Below are 10,946 nucleotides of genomic sequence, written 5' to 3' on the forward strand. Positions count from 1 at the left end.
GGAAAAATATCCTTTCGCACTGAAGGATCATGGATTCAAATCCTGGTCAAGAAATGTACCTGGGTTGCACGTTCGATACCCAGCCCCGGTTGGGGCACATGTGGGAGGCAACCCATTGATGTCTCTCTCTCTCCTCCCTCCCTCCCTTTCACTCTCTCTAAAATCACTGGAAAAATATCCTTGGCTGAGGATTAATAACATATATATTCTTACTTTTGAAAGTAGAAATCACAAACAAAATTTAATACTCTTTATTATTTTTGGAGTATCCTTTGCATGTTTCTCCAAGTCACAATAATTTAGAAAGGATTGAATTTATGTTGTACCCATATGCCTATTTTTAAAATTATTTTACTTTAAAAACGCCCATTAAACTTACAGTATCCAATTTCTTAGATATTGGCCCCTTATCAATAAATAGTACCTTCCCATCCTGGGTTCTTAAGTTTTAAAAGAAACAAAATTCAAATGAGTATATTTTAAAAATCGTATTGGCTTTATTCAGTGATTCATGAATCTGGCAGCATAGAAAGGAGCTCCATGAAACTGGATGAAATGGAAGACTTGTAGGCAGAAGGGAGCAGGGACAAAGACATATTTGGCAAAGAGTGAGTTGGCTGTTGCAAGGTTACTTTCCTAGAAGAGGGCAGGGGTCTAGCAGGCAGATTCCCTCACTTAGTGCTCATCAGGCGATTCTTGGTGGACTGGTTTAAGATTCCATTTCCAGGAAAAAACTGCAACTCAGTCTTGGTTTGGTGACATGAGGCTTAACATAAGTGACTCCATTTTGGCCCTGTTGTCTTTTTTTAAACAATTTGCCCCTTCTCCCCGCTTTGATCAGACTTAACTGTGAGATGTAATCAAAACTTAAGGCCTTAGTGCTGCTCCCAGCTACTACTCTGCTCTCACTTTTTTTTGTTTGTTTGTTTTTTGCTGAACCTCTGTGTGATATACTAGTATTCACAGGTTGGTCGTAATGTCGGGCTCACATTCTTTAAGTTACTCATTCTCTTCGTTCCTTTTCTGATGTTCCAGTTTCAGGGAGATAATTTGCTTGGTGATTAGTGGCTGTGAACATGCATTTAAAGCTTTTGAGAGAAAACAGTGCACTAGGGAGATGCCCTAAGCAAGATAATTCCAACACCTGGAGTGCACTTCAGAGCCATGATCCCCGCATCAATCAAAGTCATTTTTTGAAGCCAACTGGCTTAGTTAGTGATCTTAGGTAGTTGAGTCACACCTTGCCCAGAAATGTCAATCCAAGTGGTGTGGGCCACAGCACAAACACCTCCCTTCTCAGCTAAAATAGAATCAAGGGCTATCATATCATCAAGAACAACTTTGGCCAGAGAGTCTAAGGAGTTTTTGTTGGGCAGCTCTTGTTTTAGCAGCAGGTTGTCCAGTATCTTCAAGAGTTAAGAAGTTCCTGACCATAGCCTCACATGCATTTACTCCTGGCCAGGGAAGTAGGGAAGTAGGGATCTGCCAGAGGAAGCTCATCTTGAATCATGAATGCCTCCTGAGACTTCTCATTTGAGTCTATGCCTTGGGACTGGAAAGGCGACAGCCATGGAGGCCAGTAAGTTTAAGGGTCTGCACACTGACCCTTGCCTTGTATGCCCCCACCCCCTTTTTTGTGGAGGACAGAGCCTGGATATATAGGTTCCCCGGGCTGTTAACCAGAGACAGGAAAACGAACACTCAGGGTAAAGGAATCTGACATGAAAACAAGGAGACTGAGTTTGTTCCAGAGAAAGTGAGGCATTGGCAATCAGGGAGAAGTTTTGTGACAAGCAAAACGACAGGATCACCAGTACCGTGACAAGTCCAACAATCATTTGGAGGTTGAATAACACATTTTGCAGCGGCCTGAGATATGTGAACAATAGCATTATATTTCCAGGTCATATCAAGGCAAAAGATGGATAAAAACATTGAACAGACCTTCGAAGAATTAGGCTGGAAAAGGGTCAGAGGGGGAGGGAGGCCTGGAAAGAAATGTGACTTCCGTTCCTTCATCTGACAATAGGGAGGAAGCAGTCTCCCTGGATGTTAGCTACTCTTCCCAGGCGATTTGATTGTGAGGCCTCCTGCAGCATTCGCACAGGTGGAGCGCAGCTGTGTCAGTGACCAAGAGTACTTGGTAGGGTCCTTTCCATGAATCCCGCTTTTGCCAAAGCTTCAGAGTAAAATAATAACTGTAGGTAAAAGACAAAAGACAAAAAATGCCTTGGTTAAAGATCTGATGAGAATTCATTATAAGGGAATTGACAAGGAAACTTGATTGATATATAATATTTTAAGATAATATCTGGAATTACAACTGATAACATTATACCAGGACATATCCGATTTCTAGGACTTTTATCAAATTTCTAGAACACATTTTAATAACATGCATATATACAAAAATAACTGAAGGAGGTTTAGCATCAGTTCTTATTTGATAATGCTTCTTATATAATTTAATATATCAAATAAACATAATTATTTTAATATCTTACCAGCTGAAAGACAAATCCTTTAAGATTTTTCCAGGGGCCCTCTAGGAAATTGAAACGTTAGTTAGAGGTCAGAGAAGCATCATTTATAATTTAATTTGGGAAAAATGTCAAAAGATTTGAATATTTTATTAAATAAGATCATAGATCATTTTAAAGTAATACCTTATTTTAAGGCAAATAGAGTTACACAATAGTGAACAAAACTTAGCTTTTTATATATTAAAAAGACTGGATATTCTTAAGTAATCAAAGACCTGATAAAGACAACATGACGCACACTAAATTATTTTAAGAAAAAAATCTTTGCTGCCCATATACATGACTTAAGTGTAAATAAACTTTTATAATCTCTTATCAAGGGTAGGCCAATAGTCCAAGAAAACTTTTAACAGAAAAAAATTTAACTTTTTAAAGTAAGCACACTGTTATATTAGTTACATTAGTTTTGAGGGTACAATATAGTGATTCAACATTTTTATACCTTACAATGTGACCACCCCACCAATTACAGTAATCTGACATTGTGCAAACTTACCACAATATTATTGATTATATTCCCTTTCACCTTCTTCACCTATCCTCCCACACCCTCCCTGTTGGCAACTATTCCTTTTGTTTTTTAGATTCCACGTATAAGTGAAGCCATAAGGTATTTGTCTTTCTGTCTGACATTTCACTTAGCATAATATGTTCTAGATGAATCCACATTGTTACAAATGGTAAGATTTAATTCTTTTATTGCTTCATAATATATAATCTATTATATATGTGTGTGTGTATATATATATACCTGATAGTCTTTACCCATTCTTCTGTCAATGGACATCATATCATATCTTGGCTACTGTAAATAATGCAGCAATACACTTTGGGGTGTATGTCTTTCTGAATTACTGTTTCATTTTCTTCAAATACCCAGAACTGGAATTACTAGGTTGTATGGTATATATATTTTTAAATTTTTGAGAAATCTCCCTACTGTTGTCCATAGTGACTACACCAATTTGCAGTCCCATCAACAGCGCACAGGGTTCTCTTTTCTCCACATCCTCACCAATACATGCTTTTTGATAACAGTCATTCTGACAGGTGTGAGGTGGTATCTCATTTTGGTTTTGATTTGCATTTCCCTGATGATTAGTGATGTTGAACATCTTCATATGTCTGTTGGCAATCTGTAAGTCTTCTTTGGATAATATTTCTTTTCAAGTCCTCTGCCCTTTTTTAAAAAATTTTTTTTTATTGATTTCAGAGAGGGAGGGAGATAGAAACATCAATGATGAGAGAGAATCAGTGACCGGCTGCCTCCTGCACAACCACTTCTGGGGATCGAGACTGCAACCCAGACATGTACTGTAACGAGGAATGGAAACACGATCTCCAGGTTCATAGGTCGACGCTCAACCACTGAGCCACACTGGCCATGCCTCTGAGCATTTTTGGACTGGATTATTTATTTTGGGGTATTGAGATTTATGCGTTTCTTATACATTTTGCATATTATTCTTTAGTAGATATATCATTTGCAAATACATTCTCTCATTCAGAAGGTGGTTTTTTATTTCGTTGATGATTTCCTTCATTGTGCAGAAGCTTTGTAGTTGGATAAAGTCACATTTGTTTCCCTTGCTTAAGGGGACGTATCCAAAAGGATATTATGCAAACTGATGTCAAATAGTTTACTATGCATTCTTTCAGGAGTTTTATGGTTTCCGGCCATATATTTGTGGTTATTTTTGTTTATGGTATAAAAGAGTGGTTCAGTTTCATTGTTTTGCATGTATCTGTCCAATCTTCCCAATACCACTTTTTGAAGAGACTGCCCTTACTCCATTGTATATTGTTACCTCCTTTGCCATACATTAGTTGACCATATAAGCAAGGGTTTATTTCTGGTCTGTCAGATCCATTGATGTGTATCTGTTTTGATTATTATAGCTTTGTAGTATAGTTTCAAATCAGGGAGCTTGATACCTCCAACTTTGTTCTCTTTTTCAAGATTGCTTTGGCTATTAGTGGTCTTCTGTGGTTCCATATAAATTTTGGGATTATTTCTTCTAGTTCAGAGAAGAATGTCACGGGTATTTTGATAAGAATTGCATTGAATCAGGAGATTGCTTTGGGTAGTACGATCACTTGAATTAATCCTTCCAAGCCATGAGCACGGAATATACTTCTGTTTTTTCCTGTTCTACTCAATTTCTTTCTTCAATGTCTTACAGTTTTCAGAGTACAGGCCTTTCACCAGCTTGTTTAAATTTATTCCTAGGTAGTTTATACTTTTTGATGCAGTCATAAATGGGATTGTTTTCTTAATTTCTCCTTCTGATTGTTTGTTACTAGTGTATTGGGATGTGGCATATTTTTGTATATAATTGTATATCCCGCTACTTTACTAAAGTCTATTATTTTGAGGTTTTCTGTGTAAAGTGTCATGTCTTCTGCATATAGTAACAGATTTACTTCTTTCTTTCAAATTCGGGTGCCTTTTATTTCTTTATGGCTAAAAACTTCCAACGCTACATTGAATAATAGTGGTGAGGGTGGGCATCCTTCTCCCTGACCTTAGAGGAAAAGCTTTCAGCTTTTTGCCACCGAGTATGATGTTAGTTGTTACTTGTCATATATAGCCTTTATCGAGTTCAGGTTACGTTCTTTCATACCCACTTTGTTTAGGTTTTTATCATAAATAGATATTGAATTTTTTTCAAATGATTTTTCTGCATTGATTGAGATAATTTAATAAAATGAAATATTATAAAAATCATTTTCCAATTAAAATGGGCATTCAATATTCTATATTAGCTTCAGGTGTACAGTATTAGTGGTTAGACATTTATCTAATTTACGAAGTAAACTCCCTGATAAATCTGGTACCCACCTGGCACCATACATATTTATTACAGTATTGTTGACTATACTTCCTGTGCTGTACTTGACATCCCTTGACTATTTTGTAACTATCAATTTGTACTTCTTAATCCCATTCACCTTCTTTACCCCGATCCCCTTTCCTCCTCCAATCTGGCAACTGTCAGTTTGTTCTCTGTATCTATGAGTCTGTTTCTGTTTTGTTATCCTTAGTTTAGTTGATTTGATGAATCACATTAATTATTTTACAGAAGTTGAACCACCCTTGTATCCCTGGCATAATTCCTGGTTGATTGTGGTGTATAATACTTTTAATGTATTGTTGAATTCAGTTTGCTAGTATTTTGTTAAAAATTTTGACATCTGTGTTCATCAGCAATATTGAACTGTAATTCTTTTTTTTGTAGTATCTTTGTCTGGTTTGGGTATCTGGGTAATGCTGACTTCATAGAATGAGTTTGGAAATGTTCCATCCACTTCAATTTTTTGGAATAAGTTGAAAAGGATAGGTACTAACTCTTCTTTAAAGATTTGATAGAATTCATCTGTGAAGCCATCTGGTGCTGGGCTTTTGTTTCTTGGGAGTTTTTTTTATTATTGCTTCAATTTTATTGCTAGTTATTGGTCTGTTGAGATTTCCTGGAATTTTTGCTAGTTTAAGTCTTGGAAGGTTGTAGGTTTTTGGAAATTTATCCATTTCTTCTAGATTGTTGAATTTGTTAGCATATATTTGTTCGTAGTATTCTTTAGTGATCCTTATCTCTGTGGTGTTGGTTAAAATTGGAAATAAAAGAGGAGAGATTACTTTTATTCTCTGTTTTGCTTGATGAGTCTTGCTAGCATCTTAGCAGATTGATTAATTCCTTTAAAGAAGCAGTTCTTAGTTTCACTAATTTTTTTTCTATTTTTCTATTTCCACTCTGATCTTTATTATTTTCTTCCTTTTACTTACTTTGGGTTTTGTTTATTCCTATTTTTCTAGTTTCTTGAGGATTTTCCTGCTTCTTGAAGTAGGCTTGTATAGCTGTAAACTCTCCTCTTATAACCATTTTTGCTGCATCCAATATATTATGCAAGATTGTGCTTTCAGTAGATTTTTATTTCCTTTTTGACGTATTGGTTGTTTAGAAGCATGTTGTTTAATCTCCATGTATTTTGTGGGGTTTTCTTCCTGTAATTGATTTCTAGTTTCATGCAATGTGTTCAGAAAATATGCTTGATATAATTTCATTCTTCTTTGACTTACTGCGGCTTGTTTTGTAGGTTAGTATGTGATATATTCTGAAAAATGTTCCATGTGCACTTGAGAAAATGTGTAATATGCAGTTTTTAGATGAAATGCTCTATAAATGTCTATCAAGTCAAAGTGGTCTAAAGTGGCATTTAAGGCCATTATTTCCTTAATTTTCTGTCTAAATAAAGCTCCAAACGTTCTTGAATTGGGCAGCCCCAGGTACATGTGTAGCATTGCCCCACTGTCTCCACTCTCTCTGGACAGGGCAGTCCTGCATGAATTATGGCAACGCTTTAGCCAACTCTGTACTCTCTCCAGGAGGGGCAGTGCTCCACTGTCTCTGCTCTTTCTCTGGACAGGACAGTCCTGCCTGCGGGTACTGCAGTGCCTTTCTAGCCCTGCACTCTCTCCAGAGGGGGGAGCCCCGCTAGCATGCATCCCAGTGATCCTGCAAGCATTGCCCTGCTGCAGCTGCTGGAACAATCTCCGGGTAAAGGGACCCCTTGTATGCCTGCTCCAGCACCCTCCAGTTTTTGCTGGATCTAGCTCCAGGAAGGGTGGCTGGGGATGCGCTACAGTGCCCTGCAGGTTGGCCAGAGAATATGGATGGAGCTCCCACCTGCTATCCACATGCAAGGGAAATGTAAGCAATAGTGCTCACCATTTTCTCCAGTCCTGGGTTGTTCCCTCAGCTCCCCAAGAGCCCTCGTGGTTCCCCAACTTTCTCAATCTGGTCCCTCTCTTGTTGTACAGAAGCTGTTCTTCACTTGGTTCACAGTGTCTCTCTGGAGGATTTGCTCTAAAGATAGATGTACATTCAATGCATTCAGTGAGCTCAGAGTCCACCTATGCCAACTTGGATCTGCCTCCCCCAAAATTTTAATTTTGTACTCGTGTACTTTTGCTCTTAAAATATTAAGAAGACAAAGAAATTTCAGTCTTAGCCAGCTTGACAACACATAAAACTCCTTTCCTGATTCCTTTTCTCCAAACCTTCTACAACTTTTCTTTATAAAACTTTGTATTCAGTCACCCTTATCATTTCTAGTTAATTACATGTATTGATTAGAATTATTAACCCTAGAATCATTAATTCCTAATGAAAATTAATACTTAAGCAACCATGGACTGCTAGACTTTTATAAATACATTTCATAATCTCTAGAAGTATATACAGTCTTTCTCATAGTAACTCTTTCAGTGTGGCATAAAACATAATTACTAATAGGCCCACATATCTTTATTCCTCTGTAAAATGGTATCAAAAGTGAATAAACCTATGTTCAATAGTTAATGTTTCAAAATTTTATCTTGTAAATAATCTAGATGTTAAATAATTATCCATCATATAACTTACCTCAGAAAGATTTTGAAATTTCTAAGTAGGCATATCATAAAGAGTAATTATTGTTGAAAAGTTCTTTATAAACTTTCATCCTTTTTACATCTATTGAATTTACTTGTTCTTAACAATTATATATATTTAGATTACTCATAAAAACATCATGAGACACTAAATAGCTAAACATCATCTTGTTATATTTTTAAGGTCATTCTGTAACAGATAACATGAATTTATTTGACTTTTGTTAAACCTAGGTAGAATAAAAGCATATCTAATACTTATAGTTCTAAAGACATGCCTATTTTAATTAAAACAAACTTAAACTAGATTTATTTACTGAAGATTATCCTAGGTCACAGGAACTTGGAAAACATTTGGGTTAATTTTTATGTATCTGAGAGTAAACTTCATTCACACAGTGCTCGTTTGTCTTTCAGTCAATGAAATAGAGTTCTTTACTAATCAATTTTGCCAATACAATCTGGAGGTAGAAAACAATCACACAGCTGTAAATACATACATAAACATACAGATGCAAAAAAAATCTTCTGGCTTTTGTTTTAAAATTTTAGCCATAACTATTGGACACAACTTATTCTGTAGGATAGAATAAATTCAGGTTATCTGCTCAGACATTTTACTAGTATTTGTAGCAAAGATTTTTCATAGACCTGGTTTTCAAATAGACTTTTTCCCCCTTTTGATAAGAATTTTCTTGGTTCCTAAAGAATACCTGGTTGAAAATTGGCCTCTCAAAAGGCACACAGAAAGAATGTAAGTTTCAACAAGAACTTCTGTTCCCTAAGTCAGGATCTTTTACAGTACCTGAAAGCCTTTTGAGATAAATAGAAAAGGTGGGCTTTGAATTGCTCTTAGAGCTGTATTGCTGCTCTTAGAAACTGTTCTGCCTAAATTGAGTCTTTACAATTCCTCAAAGAATTGGTGGCAAATGGCCAGCATGGCTCAGTGGTTGAGTGCCAACCTATGAACCAGGGGGTCACGGTTTGATTCCTGGTCTGGGCACATGCCCAGGTTGCAGCTTAATCCCCAGTTGGGGTGTGGAGGAGGCAGCCAATCAGTGATTCTCTCTCATCACATGGCCAGCGTGGGTCAGTGGTTGAGTGCCAACCTATGAACCAGGGGGTCACGGTTTGATTCCTGGTCTGGGCACAGGCCCAGGTTGCAGCTTAATCCCCAGTTGGGGTGTGCAGGGGGCAGCCAATCAGTGATTCTCTCTCATCATTGATGTTTCTATCTTTCTCTCCTTCTCCTTTCCTCTCTGAAATCAATAAAAATATTTTTTTAAAAAATTAAGAATTGGTGGTAACCTGAATGACATCAAGGGGCTGACACACCCATCCAACTACATTATTTTCAATTGGCTTCTTTTTATCAGGGAGATCTTCAACTAGGATTTAAAAATAAAAAGATTCCTATGTTCTAGATTTAGAGCTGTTTGCCTTTGGATTGGTTTTCTTTCCCTCTGAGAATATACCTAGTTTCATTTTAGCTTAGGGGAGAAGGCCTTTATAAAGTTCTTCTGAATATCAGCTTCTGATTTGGCCAACTTCTGACCATAGAACAACCTTAACAATCATTTTAAGTATCTGTCAAGTTGCAGCTGGGACAAACAGTAAATATTCCTAGCAGTGTTGAATGACCTCAGATGAAAAAGGCATCCACAAAGAGGTGCAAAAGATACTAGCTTCCCAAGTCAGAGAGTCACTCCCAAAGAAAGAAAATGTCCCTTAGAGTTTGCAACAGTCTGTAGGGCGCAAATGGAGTGCAACCCACATTTCTGTCCAGCAGAGTTCTGGGGACACCCAAGCCAAGTTCTCAGGACACAAAACGATACAAGTAGGATGTAATAGCTATCCCAGAGAGAAATAAGATCAATAACCAGTGGGTCTGGAGTTGAAAAGAAAGGGACAATGTGAAACTTTACCTTCCTCTCATGACTCTGGAAAGGATTCTCACCCTTTGCTGGTTTCTGCCCATTTTTCCCAGGGTCGCATCTACAGGCTCCAGAGCGAGTATGCTGTAAAGTAGAGTGGAGCCTAAATATGTACTAGAATTTGGCAAGGTTTTCCATGAATTTTAATTTTCCCCTTGGCTCTTTAAGAGAAAAACTAGTAGTTTGTCAGAGTCCCATCAACCCTGGAAGAAACTAATATGGGGGTATCTGAAAGGCCACTAACTTGGCCAACTTTTGTTTAGGATCTTGCAGCCTCTTTCAAGGGAAAAGGCAACCCAGATAGAGAATTAGTAGACTGAGTACTCAGGTAAAGGAGAATAGAGGGGAGTAGCAGTAGTCACATCAGTCTTTTGTTGAGGTATCTCTTTTGTCTTTAATTTTTCATTAGACTTTTACAATGAATCATTCAATGAAATGACTTTGGAATTTTTTGGAGGTTTCCGCATGCCAATTAAAATAGGTATTCCATTCTGTTTGTTTGATTTAGGAGTTCTTGCTTTCAAGTGCACTTCTTAAATTAACAATCTTGTCTGATTAGAACATTTCCCATAATGGCCATTGTGATTGCAGGTTGTCATTTGCCATTTTTGTAGATATGTATGGCTTCTAAGACCACAGTTCTCAGATACAAAATGAGGAGGAATTGTAGCAATCAGTTATTTGAAATTTGAGGATTGCATTTCTTTGGCTAAACCTTGAGTCTCTAGGATACAAATTAATACTTAAGAGGAATGTGCCAGTAGGTTCAGGGTTGTGTGGTGTTTTGTAACCTCATTGCATGGAAATTTGTTTGAGATTGTTGGGTGACCTACTGTCAAATCTAACCCATTCTGTGACCAATTTTTCCTAGCACAGGAGTCATAGAATTCAGTAGCAAGTGCTCTAACAGCTTTTAAGTTCTGGACCCGAACCTATCAATATTGTAGCTTTGGCTTCCAATATTCCCATTAACAATAGATCTACTGCCTGGCCACAGAGGCTCAGTGGTTGAGTGTTGACCTATGAACCAGGAAGTCA

The 10,946-nt window shown here is 37.3% G+C and overlaps 1 long non-coding RNA gene across 2 annotated transcripts; it reads right to left on the reverse strand.

The window, feature by feature from the left end:
• Positions 1-476: 476 nt before the first annotated feature.
• LOC106725433 lies at positions 477-7,402 on the reverse strand. Of its 2 annotated transcripts, none has more exons than XR_001361314.1 (2): positions 7,271-7,402; positions 477-2,198 (listed from the first exon to the last, which is right to left on the reverse strand). It is a non-coding gene; the product is annotated as an uncharacterized LOC106725433 (long non-coding RNA). The 2 variants fall into 2 exon arrangements; XR_001361313.1 differs by lacking the exon at positions 7,271-7,402 and adding an exon at positions 2,505-2,616.
• Between the last annotated feature and the right edge of the window lie 3,544 nt (positions 7,403-10,946).

Source organism: Myotis brandtii, unplaced genomic scaffold (assembly GCF_000412655.1).
Source record: "Myotis brandtii unplaced genomic scaffold, ASM41265v1 scaffold164, whole genome shotgun sequence".
NCBI lineage: Eukaryota > Metazoa > Chordata > Mammalia > Chiroptera > Vespertilionidae > Myotis > Myotis brandtii.